Source organism: Coenobita brevimanus, chromosome 22, assembly GCF_032717465.1.
Source record: "Coenobita brevimanus isolate Jiangsu-jjx chromosome 22, ASM3271746v2, whole genome shotgun sequence".
Classification (NCBI taxonomy): Eukaryota; Metazoa; Arthropoda; class Malacostraca; order Decapoda; family Coenobitidae; genus Coenobita; species Coenobita brevimanus.
The window spans coordinates 18,573,255-18,591,496 of record NC_136975.1 but is presented as its reverse complement, the minus strand read 5'-3'; the positions used below and the strand labels follow the sequence as shown (position 1 = coordinate 18,591,496).

General features: G+C 40.3%; 1 non-coding gene across 1 annotated transcript; it reads left to right on the top strand.

The window, feature by feature from the left end:
- The first annotated feature begins 13,081 nt into the window (after positions 1-13,081).
- Positions 13,082-13,199, top strand: LOC145392597 (5S ribosomal RNA). Its single transcript, XR_013896028.1, has one exon. It is a non-coding gene; the product is annotated as a 5S ribosomal RNA (ribosomal RNA).
- Positions 13,200-18,242: the final 5,043 nt, after the last annotated feature.

Below are 18,242 nucleotides of genomic sequence, written 5' to 3'. Positions count from 1 at the left end.
TATTATTTGGTATAAGAGTAGGGCATAGGGCTTATTTCAATGGATGAAATCAGTGGAAATTTCTGGGGAAGATTTAGTTAGCGCAGCACAGGCAGGCAGGTGAGAAGAGAGGGTAATGGAGGGGGGGTAGGGAGGGGAGTCAAGAACAGGGAGAAATGGCTAAATTGTCAACAATGGATGGGAGTACAGATGAGATTCGGAGTGCTGACTAGTGTTGGACATTGGCAGTACTGATAGATGGTACAAGCCACCACTTGAAAGCCTGGGCGAATTCAAAATAACACAGAATCACAAAAGCGACGCCCCGTAGTATGATCCCTTGCTCCTGTCCTTCCCTTCTTCTATTCCTCCGTTTCGATTGAACCTTGACTCTCACCACCACCAAGTGGTGGTCAGAAAGTCCACTCCTCCAACCTCTATATGCTCTTGCATCCATTATACACCTTCTCATCCTATCATCCCCACACACATAATCATATCCTTCCGTTCGTTCAGCTCTCCACCCACCTTTCTCATCACTTGCCATGTATACCTGTGGATAATTTTATGTTTGAAGAGGGTATTGGCTATCACCACCCCCCTCCTGACACATTCACAAGAGCACTGCGATTCTCATCCAGTTCTGCAGACACACCTCACTCACCAACTACTCCATCCACCTCCACATTCCCTACTCTTCCATTCTTATCTCCAATCAAAAACACTCTTTCATTCCTTTCAAACTTCTCCATGCATGCTTCCACATTTTTCCAGAACTCTTCTTCCATTCCGCTTGCACAGTCTTGTGCTGGAGCTTACACAAACACAATTGCCCACATTTGTAGTCCAACTTTCAATCCTACTCACACAATCATTGAGCAAACTGATCCATACCCTCTTATATTCTCCTTCTATTTCTTGCACACATCAATATGCACTCCTTTTTTCTCTCTCTCATTCACACCCACTCCCGTGCATATACCCCATCCATACTCCCATTTTGTCACACTCACTCCCCCCCACCACCATTTAGTTTCAGTTAACCCACATCAATCCACTTTGCCACCCTCAAGCATCTGGACAATATCTCTCTCTGTCACCTCATCATTTGCACCCTATACATTCCATGTCACAATCCGTACCATGTCCTTTGTTCAGTCCTTAGTCGTCATTTGTTGGTCAGTCTTGGTCCGAGCCTTCTTGTTCGTATTTTTAGTTAGTTGTTTTCCAGGAAGGGGAACTAACATTCTGCCAACCCTCTTGTTGTAACGTAGGGAACACGTGTTGGTTGGTTATAAGATTACCACCCAGTGTTGTAAATGATTCCATGCTTTACAGGAAATCATTTGGCTTGCCATTCAATGCAGAGCAACCCTAAGACATATTACCGCTACACTGAGTGGATGATGGGCACCCCCACTTACTGTGCCTCATTCCATGTAGTAACTTTTCTGACACCTCTTGCTTAAAACACGTAAATGTCAAAAGGATCGATAGGCCTTGCTTTCGCAGTCTTTGGTACCATAATTATATGGAGTATCAATGCAATTTTATTACTGTTTTGTTGACTATTACTGGCATGATTACTTGGCACTATTTTGTGAAGTATATAAGTATCTCGACGATGTTTTGAGGAATATTATACCAGTGTCTTGGCATCACTTTTTGGAGTGTTATAGCAATATCTCCGCATTATTTGGTAGAATATTATGTTATTACAGTATCTAGATATTTTCCCTTATCACCTTTCTAATTCTCTAAAGCGTGGCTGTTAGTGCTCACAGATTTCTACAGAACACCATAATTAGTTTCTGAACTAATAACTTATCAATTTAATTCCTCATGCTTTGCCAGATTTCGAGTATTTTTATAAGCTTTTTAATAATACAATTTCTCTTCTTTGATTATATTCAGAAAAGTCCCTTGTGCTTTACTTCCTGTAAATTTATTTTCACTCTATCCATTCCATCAACACTCTGGATATTTCTGTCAGTTTGTAATAGTGCACGTAACTTTTTCACAGTACTGAGTTTTTGGAAGACTTATCGGCACTGTCTGCACTTGTTCCTTTGCACTGAATTTTGATACAAGGAAATTCACTTGATCTACTATGCATTTATAAAGTTGTGGTACGTGGGGAAAGTGAACACAGTACTAACATACTTCTTTGTAATATAAGGAGAACGTGCGTACAGACAGACTTGATTATCCCACTGTATCCAGGTTGATTTTTCATCAATGACCCCCCCCCCCCAGATCCCAGCAGATTTTTTATTTTATTTTTTCTAAAACCTCCATTTTTTATGAGAAACATTGAAAATTCTGAGAGAAAGTGATCAACTTAGCTTAGATATGTCCAGTACAGGTGACCCTATCCTCACCTGGTACCATGTTCTATGGAGCCCCACTCCAGAGAAGACGTTTTCTATGGGAGGGGTAACTATTCCAAACCACTCAGAATAGGTTGATATCTATTTATTTGGTACGAATTTATATGCAGTACAAGAGTATATTGGTTTTCACACAGTAATATAGGCGATACAACCTTTGTTTCACCCACAAAACACATCAACTTACCGCACCTTCCTAGGCGATGTTATCTCCTCATCATTTCTGATTGTTTCATCCTCTGGCACCATGTAAACTTTGTCCTCCATATTGTCATCGATTGGGGAATCACTCTCGCCTTGAATTTCATACCGTGGTGTGATATGTCTTTACTGGCCAGGTCACTGGTAACAGGTGAGTTGCCGAGACAAAGACGTGCAGGGGGGGTGAGGTAATGCGAGGTAAGGCATGTCCCCACCTGGCCTCGGGTAGAGGAAGGTGTCCTGCATATACTTACCAAAAATCACGCTCAAAATTTGAATAATGTGCAAATGACGGACCTTGCAATTGCAGGGCATTTATATACGTCAATGGGAGTTACAGTGACAAAATATTCAGACACATATGTATGTCAATGGGACAGGGCGGGTTATACTATCCTTACTGGGCCTACTGTACAGTGAGGCCTTTGGACACTGTCTATTTAGCCAAGCCTGTCTCTACTTGAAACTGCCATAGAAACACGGATCTTATGTGTGTTCTTCTTGACAGTCAGCCTCAGTCCTCTAAACACATTCACATCTTTACTAAGGGTAAACGATTCATATGTTTATGTCACACGATGAACAGTTCTATTGCATGATTCTCTTCATAACCTACTTTCTACATTTTGCCCCTGTCTGAATACATATTCTTGTCAATTCATCTCTTCAACATCTTTCATATACATCATCAGACAAAAGTCTGAAATGCTTTTACGAATTTCGTTTTTCTTCTTTGAGAAGTTAAGAGTTACAAAAGTTGGTGTATGCCTTGAAAGTCACAATCCACATCCGTTCATTTACAAAAACTAAGAATGTCCATGTCTTTCATTATGTACTGTTTGTCAGAAATATAAAACCTTGATTCTGAAGACTAATGGACATTTATACATTATTACCCTCCAACTATTGACCATTTGTCCTTGGTTTGAAATGAATGGTTCTGTGAGATTATTCTTTTCTGCACAAGTAAGCTATCACTCAACGTCAGATACAGTAGGCTACTGACCAGATGCAAACAGCAATACGTACTCTGGTTACCAATCAAAGTGGAGGTGACTATTATTATTTAAAATCCGTGAACATTTTTTTTTTTTTTTACTAAAGGGAGAAGGTAATTCTATAAACTATGTACATGAAACGGTTTTGTATCAGTGGGAAAAAAGTTCAATCTGAATAATTCCATCAATGAAAGAAGAAATTTGTTTTCGAAACATCATAGACAAAACTACTTTGTTATTTGGATTCTGGTCCTTTTTTCTTTTCTACTGACTGTTTTTCTCTGTCAGCCACACAGTTCCATCTCTACTTATTCAGCTGGCTGACGTGGAGTGTTGGGGGTGAATGTTGGCCCCAGCATGAAGCTTTAGTGGCACCACCTGAAACAAAGAAAATCAGAGTGGACATATTTTGATTATCCCCATCACTCCATCCCTTATTCCGACCATCAAGACTGGATGAGGTTAATTCAGTAATTAATTTAGATATAAAACAAGCTGTAACTTCAGACTAACCGAGGATACATAAGGAAAAATCAATATTACTGGCCAACATTAACAGCATTACGACATCTGGAACGAGGCTGAGAAATATTAGTATCAGCTTTTGGTCAAGATGTTAAAATGTTTACGATGAACACCTTCACATTCTTTAGAATACAAAGGTTTATATCATTCACTGGTTCACACTAAGGGCAGTACTCTGTTTTGTAATAGGTGCTTTATGATATCTTCTGCAGCAATTAATTTAGCAATTCATTTTCTGTCTCGTGAAATGTATATGGCATTAATTATTGCAATATAGTGTCCATCCATAACGTACAACAGGATAATGCGTTATAATATGTAATTGATCATTACGGAAGAGGTGTTACGAAATATCCAAAGCCAGTCAAAATATGACTATAACATACATTTGGACATTGCTCCCCCAAATTACCTAAGCTGATTAAGATTCGGAAGAAAATGCTTGCATGATTCTGGAATGGAAAGCATTACCATATATTTTGCTTTGTTTAACACCGATTGTTCTAAAATGCCTAAAAGGTGGGTGTCTAGAGTTCAATGTCAAGACAAAAGATGGCAGGAATTTCACACACACACACACACACACACACACACACACACACACACACACACACACACACACACACACACTGGTGCAGTTGTAACGTTCCCGCTTGCCAACTGGTGGACAGGAGTTCGTGCCTCGCTCAGGTTGCGAAAAGTTTCATTGACGAAGTGGGTGGTTACTGTCCCCCTTGAGCAAGGGGACGGGTGTGTGCGTGTGTGAAGGTCACAGCCTTGCCCTTAGATCGGACTATATGAGCTCTCAGCTCCCTTCCGGGAGGGTAAAAGCTGACAATCACGACCATCAAGTGATCCTGACCTACCCGGTGAATTACACACACACACACACACACACACACACACACACACACACACACACACACACACACACAGTTATAACGGAGGTTGTATTGTAAGTTGTGCTCGACTTCATCGGAGATTTGTGTGATATGTTACACCTCAGGATCTTGCTTGTTAGTGACAAACTGCATCGATAAAAAAATAACATACAAGAGAACATCAATAAACACGGGCAAATTAAATGGGATGTTATAGACTGAAGATAATGCTGAATGCAGCCTGGCTGATTATGTGCAGTAGAGAGATAATTCTGAGTTTTGGTGATGCGAGGGTAGGGAGATGAGGAGGCGGAGTTTCTATCTGATGATATGCCACTGGTAAGCTAGGTAGCACTGAAAGGGGAATGGAGAATTAGGAGAAAGATGAGAGGTCAGAGTGAAAGAATAAAAGTTTAAAAGCTAAGAAAGACAACAGTAGCAGATGATTACCAGTAGTAAGTGCATTGAAAGGAATTGGATTTGAGATTTGTACAATGCGTATAGGAAATGTTTGGCTAGGGTGGCTAAGGCGGTATGTGGTGTTGTAAGGTAAGCAACAAGTAAGTTGGATGCAGAGCTTATAGGGATGCAGAGAAATAGGGAAAGAGGTGGTTAGAACTGATACATGAAAGGACGCACATGAAAATAATAAACATATGAAGCGACTAGCAAAGAAAAAGAAAACAGAGGTAAAGGAATATCTTGGAAGAAAAAGGAATGAAAATCTCTCTGAAAATAGAAAATTATACTGGAAAATTATATCAATACATAGAAATCAGAGTGAAAAAATGAAAGTAGGAAGGAAGAAAATGAAAGAATAGGCTACCAGCTAATAGACGTGAAACAAGGTGGAGATGGAAAGATTATTTTGAAAGGTTGATAAATGGGAACAGTGGAATAACGTTACTTAACAGGACTAGGTTTAGTGATGTACTGAGAATAAACTGTTGTGGCAGGAATTTTTACACCAGCAAAAGTGGAGAATGTGGTGAAACGGTTCAAAAGTGAGAAGGCATCAGGCGTTAAAGAAATATATGTAGAGATGATTAACATTAATGGAGAACCTGAAACTATTTGTAGGAAATACGTAAAACAGGCTGGGAGGAGTGGAACTGTACCATACATGGTGAAGGTTGTGCTTGTGCCCCCATAGAAAGATACTGGATGTCGATGCGAGTGCAATAAATAATCATGGTAGAAGACTGTTGAATTTACTAGGGAAGATGGTATAAGCCGGTTGAATTAACAAGAAAAAAGGGTATAAGTCAGTTGAATTTACTGGGAAAGGTATTAGGAAGATTCATCACGGAGGAAGTAAGAATATATCTAGATGACTGGTGAGTAACGAACAGGGAAACTTTAGGAGTAGTACGGAATGTGTGGATAAAGTATTGGCAGTGAGACAAACATTGATGAAAGCTTGTGAAAAGTATAGTTAAGATACTTTAGAGAGAAGGTGACTCATGGTGTGATGTTCTGATTAATGGAGAGACTTTAACTGGTGAAATAGTTTAAATACATGGATGCAATGATGCCTCTGGAAAAAAAATAAGTGGAAAGTACTGGGACTCAGAGAAGGAAAGTGGCTGGAAGAGGATTACATGAAAGAGTTTTAATACCCAGTGACGTATGGGTATGAAACTCTGTAGTGGCATGAAAAGAGTCAAGAGTTATAGCAGTTGAGATAAGATACTTGAAAATGATGTGAGGATTGAGGAGAGTGGAGATGATGTGATCTAATGTGATACGTGAAACAGCTGAAGTAAAGAAGTCCATGGACAAAAACCGTTTTGGTCATATGGAGAGAATGGATATAGATGAGGTGGTGAAAAGGGTATATGGCAGTGAGTTCGAAGGAGGAAGGCTACGTTATAGGCCAAAAAGTAGGTGACTAAAATAGGGTAAGTGAGTGTGTGAGAAAGACGAGTATGGACGTGATGAGGCTAGACAACTGACACAGGATCCAGTTTGTTGAATGAACTTCATACAAGTGCATGGGAAGGGCTTGCCATCCCCTTTTTATTCTGACATGCTTCCGAATGACTCAGCCTGATAGGTAAATATCAAGTTAAGTGTAGACTGTGGTGCCTATTAGGTGAAACGAGGATCCCAGGGGCTAGAATAGTAAATGAATGAGTGTGGAGCCATTTCAATGGCCAAGCTATTGAATAATTCTCTCACCTGTGTATTTTTTCCTTTCCTTGCCTTTCTGTACCATACCTCACCTCACATGCTGGTGGAAAAATGAAGAGAGACGATGATGATAATGATATTGATGATGATGAAATCGCAAGAAGGAGGTGATGTGAAAAGTATATCATCCAGGATACGGACCAATCACTCACATCACCACCACAAAAACACCGTTACACGCACACACACTATCACTCATCATCACGACAATCATGTCAATACCCACACCACATTTACCACCATCACCATCACACAATTGTAGTACTACAGTAACATCGAATCTACACTACCATCACACTGATACCACAACCACACCACTACGCTACAGACCATGCTTACACCAAAACCCCAACAACAGTATCATCACACCCACACCATGCAACCATCCACGCTACTAGCACAACCACACCATACTTTTACAACCCACCAGGATCACAGTTTAGAGCCACACCACGATCCCAACTACACACACACACACACACACACACACACACACACACACACACACACATATATACTTGCATGACAGGCAGTGTCACGCACCGAAATCTAAGCAAATTAAAACCTTCCAAAACAGATGACATACTCGGAGATCAGCACACGAGGTTCAGCAAACTGTTAATAGTGAGAGTTACAACAACGAGGCATTGTCAGGTAACCAAAAAGAAACACAGTATATTTTCGTGTTCACAAATGGTATGGGGGACTTCGCAGCACCTCCTGCTCAGCGATTTTTGCCACACTCACAGGATCGACCAAATACAGTGCTTGTCCTTAGCTCTGTCACTCACTCACGGGTTTGTGAACTTTCTTGAAAAATGGGAGCCAGGTCTTACTGGAAGAGTGTTAGGAACATGAAATTTTCCTCAGTGGTAGAGCTTTATCTGAGCCAGGGTACAGGCAAGTTGGGACCACCAAGGGCAGCCCACAGACACAGGCAGTGGACCAGGGATGTCCCGCCCAAAACCATTAGGCAGGGCCAGTTTTTTACCCGGGAACATTTTTTTTTTTTTTTGGACAAATTGAAGAGTTTCACTCGTGCTAGGTAATAAACATGGTAGGACCTCAGAGAGCCACTCCCACAGGGGAGATGCCAGCCCCCAGTGGTCTCGGCCAAAGTCTTAATGCATGGGCAACAGCCCAATGATTTTAACAGCAGAACATGAATTTTGGATACTGATCATGTTCATCTCAAACACGCTTTGTGAGATGTGGAGTCGTAGAGTTACTATGTGGATTTCAGGTTATCTTTAAAAAACTCCGTATTCTCACTGGATGGTTTATTGAGAAGCCTACAGCATTGCACCTACAGAGTGTACTTGCTTTCTGACTTTAATACAGTCGTACAGGGCGCAGGCAGAGAGTTTCCTTGATGTGTTGCTCAGTGTCACCCCTCAGCTGTTTACAGAAGGTATGCTGTTCTCAACGCTGACTCACAGATGGATCAGCGCATAACATCCAGTTGCTTAGTTTTACATTTCTCCCCCTCCTACTGGTGCAGCAAATATCTCTATTTTTTTTTTTTTTTTACTGATATAGAGATTAACAGACGACAGTTTAAACAGTAAAATAACACTGATATAAGTGGATGATAAGAAAAATATATGATAATACATTATGTTAATTATATGAGTATACTAGTTAACAGGGAAAATATCTACCTAATTAAATTAATGTACATACAAAACATAGAAACAATATTGAGGTTATAAGTGAATCATAAAAATATTACATGATAATATATTATATTAATAATAAGAGTACCGGTACGTTGGTTAACAGGGAAGATATCTACGGTACCTAACTTAATGTACATACTATGAGAATGACATCATATTGGTATATGTTGCAGTGATTATAATTACATAACAGGTGGTCATGCAGGGATCATCATGGTATCATGAGAAAATAAGGTCTCGTCATAACTAAGTGTTCACATAATAAGTGGGTGTCCATACGTCTTCACACTAGTCAACAGTGTATAGTAGGGGTAGAGTGTACTGTGGATTGTTCATTTTATCATAATTTATATAATTCTTACAAATGAAATGTTCATATGGATGATATTTGTAAAAAGAAAAGAGAGTATGAAAATTAATCCTTGAAGTTGTTTTCAATATAGTAATTAAATATTGTAAGAGATTAATAGAAATATGTATTTAGCTTATTGCTCTGCAGATAACAGGAACATTTTTATTGAATGGCTCTAAATCCCACCTATTTAAATAACTTGTACTGCAGGACTTGGTGTGAGCCGCAACTGATAGTTGGTGGGGGTGAAAAGGGCACGTTGCGGGTCACCGGGTCACTGGAGGTTTGACAGTCTGCTGGATCATTGGCCGGGACGATCTGATGACAGCAGGGGTGGTGGCAGCAGACAGTTTTAATGGCAGACAGTCTTATTGACGAGCTTGGCAACAGATAAACTTATTGACAGGCTGATTTGGATAATGAGCAGGCTTAGTTGGTGACAGATAACAACAGACGGATTGTGGCAGACAGCAGGGATAGTGGCGGCAGATTGTTTTAGCAGCAGGCAGTCTTAATGATGAGCTTGGCAGCAGACAGACATACTAACAGACTGACTTGGATGACGGGCAGGCATAAGGATGTCAGACGTAGTTGGAGACAGATGGCAGACAGTCAGTATAGGGGCTACTGGATTGAGGGTAGACAGACTTCAAATAAGGTGTGTTCTGCCCCACTACTTTCACCAGAATGTGAAATGTCGGCACGTAGAGTTATTATCAGGATTTCAGGTGATCTTGAAAATCTCCATATTCCCACTGGTTGGTTTATTGAGGGGCCTAAGGTGTTACCACCATCACCATCACACAATTGTAGTACTACAGTAACATCGAATCTACACTACCATCACACTGATACCACAACCACACCACTACGCTACAGACCATGCTTACACCAAAACCCCAACAACAGTTGCTTTCTGACTTTAATACAATCTTACAGGGTGCGGGTAGAGAGTTTCCTTTATGTATTAAACAGTGTCACCCCTCGGCTGTTTACAGGTCTGCCATTCTCAGCCCTGACTCACAGTTGAGTCAGCACGAAACACCAAGTTACTTACTCTTACAGCTTTAGTAAGGGTGGCAACTCCGAGGGTAAACCCTAACAGGGGTGGGTGCAGCCCATCGGGGTCTCAGTAAAGCCACTATGCACAGCCATTCTTCTTAACCTAGTAACAAAAATTTTGCATGATGGTGATTTTTCATGGTGGTATGCATTTACCCTGGTCAGATTTAAGAAAGGTTGTGACTCCCGATGACCACGTTCCATGGGCTGACGGGGCGGCTCCCAGATGGAACAATGCCTTTATTTTTTTTTTTTTTCACTTATAAACATGAAAAGTTGAAGAATATTAGTTGCTTATTGGGACTTTTTTTTTTTTTTTTTTTATAGGATGAGACAAGAAAAGCTTCCCCCCAAGGGGGGTGGCCCATGGAGGTCCTGGCCAAGGCCTTCGCGTGTGGTCACGATATTTAACATATGAACCCGAAATTTTTCATACTGGTAGATGCTTACCCCGGCCACGTTTTAAGCAGGGTGAAACCCACGATGGCTACATTCCACAGGAGTGGACTGTCTCAGAAGGGAAAGCCCCATAGTAATTTACAAAAGAATACAAATAAAAGTAAACATCAGCAGAATTAGTGGTCCTTTTGAAGTTGTTTGATGGAAAGAATATCGTGGCTCTATCTAATTCTAGTAGTTGAATATAAGGACAGGAAATCAAGAAGGTTTTCCCCCGAATATTAACCCTCCAGCCAATTCCGGCAGGAAAAATAATGAAAAGGACCACCATGTACCACAGGAAAACTGCCATGGAAATTTCACGGGAAAGACTGAAGGAAAAATAACATTGATTTCAAACTACTGTGATGTTGCTGCAGTCACCATGAAAAAGAGGAAAACTAATATATGTTCTTTTTTTTTTTTCATTATTATTCAGCTGTGAATGCATTAAGGTGGGGATTCAAAGCTAGATACTTACCTAAGTGACATTTAAATGTTGTTCCTTTTCTACATTCTACCACATTCCATGGAAACTTGTTCCATATGTTGACAACCCTGTTAAAGAAAAAATTATTTTTGCTTCGTTTGAATCGAGACGTTTGCTGATGATTTAATATCCAAAACCTCCTGGATAAACAGGATGGTCTACTCTGAAGTACTCATTGACTACCATAGTCATCTTTAAAAACCTTGAATTCATCAATAAGATCCCCTCTCAAACTATGCTTTGATATCTCAAACAGGTTTATCTCGTTCAAACATTCCTCATATGATTTGTTTCTCAGTCTAGGTATGATTCTGGTTCCTCTTTTCTGCTCCCTCTCTATCTTCTCTATATTTTTCATGTAATATGGTGATCAAAGCTGAACACAATATTTCACATGCGGATACATAGGGAAATTGTACAAGAAAAGGATGGTATTCTCCTGTCTGAATTCAAACACTATATATTAATCCATCTATAGCCAGACGCCTTAATACCGTAAAGGGTGTCCACGATCAAATAACGTATATGTCTTTCTTTCCCCTGCCTTTCCGTTGCCCTTTCCCCAACTTACACTCCCCTCTCTCATATACCTCTCTACTCCATCCTTACATCTCATACTCGGTCTCCCCCTCCCTCACCCCCTCTCCACCTCACCCACATACACTCTTCTAGTTAGTTTCTCACTTTCACTTGCTATCCTCTTCACATGGTCAAACCACCACAAGGTATTTCTCCAAATGCCATCTATCACATCCACATCAAAAGCACAATGCTCCTTCACATCCTCATTTGTCAGTACAATGTCTTCATGTAACTGCACATGCTTCTTACATATAACTCATTTCCACCGCTCTCATTCTTGACTTGTGTCCTTCCAAAAAGGTCCAAGCTTTACTTCCATACATTAGACTGGGGATCACAATGCTGTCATGCAGTGACTTTTTTTTTTTTACCTCCATGCTCTCTTCCCTAATTCTTATCACTGATTTCAGTGAAGCAGCAACCTTTCTTCCCTGCTGTATACTTTCAAGAAATTCATCCAAAAACTTCCATCCTTTCTTATCAAAACTCCCAAGCACTTAAATGCACTCAAGTTTTCCATTTCCTCGATATCCAACCTCACTGTGCATTCTAGGGACTCCAATTCTCTCGAAGACCACAACATTACTCTTCGCTACATACCCCTTTAGATTCCGTTTCTTACATACTCTCCCATACTCAATCACCAAGCCTTGCAGTTCCCCTTCCTCTTCACTTAACAGTACAACGTCATCTGTAACAACAGAACAGGAAGTTTCCAAACGCTGCCCTTTCTCACAAGGGTTGCTCCAACATCCACGGAACTACTTTGTATCTATTATGTAACTCCATCTATACATAAATTGAACCTGCTTGGAGTCATGACGCATCCCCGATTCATTCCAACATTCAGATAGAAAATTTCGCTCAGTTCACCATCAACATGCACTGCAGTCCTCGTGTCCTCATACACTCTTTTCGTGGTATTCAACAGCTTCCCATTTACTACCTTTTTTTTTTTTTTTAATTTTCCATTTCTTGTTTAGCCACTCTGTCATATGCTTTTTTGAGATCCATGAAGGCAACATACAACTTTTTTCCCCCTTCTAGAGACTATTCCACTAAAGACCATACAATAAAGTCTTATTTAAACAACCTCCTCCCTTCCTGAAAAATGCCTGGTCTTCTCCAACTAATTCTTCGGCAATATCTCTAACCCCGACAATAAGTGTCCTATCATATGCTTTTCCTATTACACTAAAAAGATAAATGACCCTTTGATTACCACACACATTTTTCCCCTTTTCCTTTGTGCAGGGGAACAATAACTATTCCCGACTTCCAATCCTTCAGGACTCTACCTTCCTTCCAAGCCAATACGGCCATACCACGTTGAGTACACCGCTTCCCGTCCGATCAGCGAAGTTAAGCAACGTTGGGTCTGGTTAGTACCTGGATGGGTGACCGCCTGGGAACACCAGATGCTGTTGGCATCCCTACGTGTCAAGTGGGGTTGGTGGAGGATTAGGGCCCCTTCCTGTAAAACAATTAACTCTAAGCCCTTGGCCACCCCGTTTGGGATACATGGCGTCTGGCAATGAATGAATGATGAACATATCTATTCTACTATCTCTCCCCCGTGGTTCAACATGTCACCACACACTCCATCAATTGCTTGGGCTATCCTCATTTTGACTTACTTCACTGCTCCCACTTCCTCCATCGTTCTTATTTCTCCCTCTCTTCTCATCTCCCTCCTTCTCCCAGCTATTCCCCAGCAACTTATACTTGCGTTAATTTCATTCTCTATGTTCTATCCAGCTGCTCATCTTTTCTCCCTTCTCCACCAGCAATCTGACATTTTAACCTTTCACTGTCTACTAACTTCTTTATCACCTTGTCTTAACCTCCCACCAGAACATTTTCTTACATTCCCTCCACTTTACCCTCAAACTCCTTCCAAACTCATCATCCACCCTATTCTTACTCATACTAATCTTTTCTCTTCTCTCCTATCCTCTGGATATAACTCTCTATTCCGTCTCTCCACGTTCTCCATGCCTCTATTTCCCAGCCAGTCACTATATGCTTTCTTCTTTTGTGACACAGCTTGTCTCGCCTTTTCACTGCACCATAGGCCTACTGTTCTTTGCACCCACTTCCGTCATCTCTTCACCCTACATTCCACCTCTTATGCAGCACATATTTCTTCTGTGAATACCATCCACGCACGTTCCACCTGCCCCATCTGCTGCAAATCGTATTTGCCCAATCGTTCCTCCATTTCTCTCTTATATTCTCCCTGTTTTCATCCTCCTGAAACCTTTCTACTATCTGTATGGCCTGCTTCTTCCTGCCCTTTTCTCCTCCTATCCATCAACCACATTTGTACCTTGACTAGCAACACTAATAAGTGGTGGTCAGAGGGTCCATATCCTCATCCTCTGTATATTCTCGCATCTAGCACATTATCATCTCATTCTCTCATCCACACACACACATAATCAGTTATTGCATTCCGTTTTTCCAGCTCGTCACTTAATCAGTTATTGCATTCCGTTTTTCCAGCTCGTCACTTAATTAGTTATTGCATTCCGTTTTTCCAGCTCGTCACTAACCTTTCTCATCACTCGCCATGTATACCTGTGAATTATTTTGTGCCTAAAGAGGTTACTGACTCTCACCAATCCCCTCCTCTCACACATGTCCATCTGAGCATTACCATTCCCATCCACTTCTGCAGGCACACCCCCCTCACCAACTACTTCCTCCACCTTCATATTCCCTTTTTTCCCATTCTTATCTCCTATCAGAAACACTCTCACTTCTCTCAAACGTTTTCATGCATGATTCCACATTTGCCTAGAACCTATCTTTCATCTGGCTGCATGGTCCTCTGTTGGCATATAAACGACCCAATTGCCTTCGCTTGTGTTCTTACAGTCAGTCTTGCCACACAATCTGCAAACATAATTGATCCATACTCTCATATATCATCCTTCCATCTCTTGTATGCAACAATACATACACCCTCCTTTGTCCTCCCATTTTCACCTACTCCTGCACCTGTACCCAATCCATTCTCCTTTTCTCACACACCCTCACCTCTCCATTTGGTCTCTGGTCTCAGCCAATCCACATGTTTAATCTCTGGTCTCAGCCAATCCACATGTTTAATCTTTTGTATTCTTAAGCACCTGAATATTACCTCTCTCTTTTACCTCATCAACTGCACCCCTCGCACTCGGTGTTGCCATCCTCATCATGTCCCATGCCTGGTCCTTGGTTGTCACCGGTAGGTCCAACCTGGTTCAAAGAATTTTAAACACTACCTGTAAATCTAGCTCGTTTGTTAGCTTTCTTTATTGTTTGGTGTATTGTCAACTTGGTTAAAAATCATTATTTATTATTATTCGTAAACTATTTTCTTGATGTTGGCTACACATTCAAGTTCCGCGTTATTCACAATGTAAATAAAGTTTTCATCTTTACTCCTAATGCTTTGGACTTTGTATTTTGTCAATATTGAACACGATTTGATATGTCTGAGCCTAACTGAAGAGTTTATTAAAATATCTGAATCATCTGCCAGATGTTTGGGGTATCTGTTATGTTAGGAATTTAACATCATCAGCATATGTGGATATTTTACGCTACACACCATCGTCACTGATATCAATATAAATTATACACAGTACAGAACCCAAACCATCCCTACGGCACACCACACGAAACAGTGATCCAGTCCATATTCTTCCTGTTAATAAAAACTGATTACTTCTGTAAGCCAGCTTCCGGTCCACCTTAAAACACTGATGCTGATACTGTACACTCTAAGTTTCTCAAGAAATATCTTATGGGGAGCTTTATTGAACTCTTTCTGGAAATCGGGCTAGATTACATTAACTGATTAGTTTATCATACATGTCAATAGTAAAACTAAAGAAAGTCAAACGGATATGAAAGACATGAGTGTTCTTTCTTAGGTTCATCCTGTAAGTCTTTAATGAGCTTTTTTTGTCCAAAATGCCTAACTATTTCATCTCCAATTATGGTTTCTAACAACTTTCATGCAACTGATGTTAAACTAATTAGACGGTAATAGCCGACATGTGATTTGTTGCCTTATTTTGTTATTGTCCAGTAATGTAGTGCAGTGCCATTTCTGAGTGATTTGTTAACCATTGGGGATAACCCTGTCGATATTACATTTTTCATTTCCTGTGGAAATTTTCCCATATTAAGATGTGTCCTGTGTGATCACGGTAAATGCTTAGCTTTTAAATTAACTGCCATAGAAACAGAGGATTTAACTACAAAATGGTGAGTTAATAGTTCTAAATGGTTTTGAAATCTAAGAACTCAGTCTCCTTTTGTTTGTTACTGGTTCCTTATGAGATCATTAAATAAAATGTTACTACATATGATGTCATAGTATTTTTACATAAAGTGGGATAAATAAGGATAAGTTATAGTTCATGGAACTATTATTCCGTGCGACGAAATGTGCTAGTTGACATTTGCTGACGTGGATTATTATAGTAAGAAAACAGGCTGCAGTCCAATATTATTAATGTTAATAGTGACTTTAGTTTTTGCATAAATTTAATTTCAGCTCATAACCTCTCAAGTTTCAAAAAGCGAAGTCATTCTATGTTCACTGGCTAATAAAGTAGGATACTTGCTTAGAACCTGGAGATATAGAGAAAGGTAAGTTGGCCGTTTCTACTCGGTTCCTCAAGAAAAGTTTACTATAGTTCCTTTTAACTCTTGGAGATATTACTATCTGGCTATGGCGTCATGTTGCTCGTAAGTTTACTGCCTGCAAAGAATACATCTCCACTATCAACCAAGATGTCGACAATTAAGTTATATAGCTTTGTCTACATGAAAAGCACAAGCAATTTTGCACAGTAGTAAGTTCCCGCTCTTCATCTTTTAGTCTTCCTCAGAAATAGTTATTTCTTCTATGTACTATACTGCAAAGGCAGGTGCAGCTACCAATGGTGTTCTTTGCCTTATTTTTTCCAAATTATACATTAACCTTTACACGACAATGACGTCCTTTTGATTTTTAAATGTTGCTATTGCCAGAAGATTTCATCCCATTTATGTGAACAAGTAAAATGTGGAAGGGATAACGAAAGCTATAACTCACCCACTCACTTCATAAAGTGCTTTGTGGATAGAATAAAATCATCATGAAAGTGCAAGAATAGACAATAAGCAAAGTACTCGGACAGTGAATGTTAGATGATACATTTGCAACAAATAGCTGAGAACGAGGTTACGAGAGAGAGAGAGAGGGGGGGGGGGGTAATGGTGGTGGTGGTGGTGGTTGTGTTGCAATATTAACGTATTCATCTCGGGAATGGAAGAACCCATGTTCGATTCCTAAACCATTCAGCGGCTGTAGTTGCACACACTACTGGCAGTTCCATGACCCAGAGACTATAGTATGCCTTGACACTATGTGTACTTACTGTGTGTACTCACCTGATGATTTAAAAAAAGGGGAGGGGGGAGATTAAACTGCGGAACCCAACGTATGATACAAGCCACACCAGAATTAAAACTAAACGACCACTTAACGTGTCCATCAACAATATTATGCTGCAAGATGTCACCATGAGCGCTGTCAAAATAGCCAAAAACAAAACAAAAAAAAGTATGAGATAATTATATAAAACAAAAATATTGATGAAATAAAGCTAAATGATTTACAGAGAAACAACTACACACAAAAGATGAAGATGATAAAAGTAATTCGTACAACTAACACGAAATAGGTAAATTACACCTGCACAATGATACAAACTCCACCGAAATTAAAATCCAAGAGCCATTTACTCTGCCGTGGTTGCCTGAGGTACTCGTTTCCCCTCCTAATATCGCACAAACTCGGGGCTGGAAATGAAAACTCACAGGTTCCTATAAACTTCACACAAATAAAACTGTATGGGCCTTTCTGGAGTACCATACTATCGGTTAAAGTGGAGGGAATACGATCCTTCACCTGACTGATGATTCTTTGTGCTGAATAAAAATAATTGTAGTCAGTGAGAAAAAAGTAAGACGTAAAGAGTATATTGGAAAAAAAATCACAAAACAATTAAACCCAGCCGAATCCAAATCTGAACTTGATGAAGGCAATAACAATCCTACACAAAATACACGGAGACAGTGATACGAGACATAAACAAAACGGAAATGAACGAAACAGACAAACTATAATACCAAAAGCACCGAAATCAAATCCCTCCAGTCCATTCAATGGACCGCCTCGGGTAATCGCTTCCCCCCCTAACATCGAAGCAAACTCGCCTCTGGAAATTAACCATCTGCCGAACTGACCCGAATCTGCACAAGCCACGGATTGCAGATGGGGCCACCGTGTGTGTGTGTGTGTGTGTGTGTGTGTGTGTGTGTATTTCAGGAGGTACAGATGATTAACCATATGAGGGAGTAATAAATCAGTGTGTGTGTGTGTGTGTGTGTGTGTGTGTATTTCAGGAGGTACAGATGATTAACCATA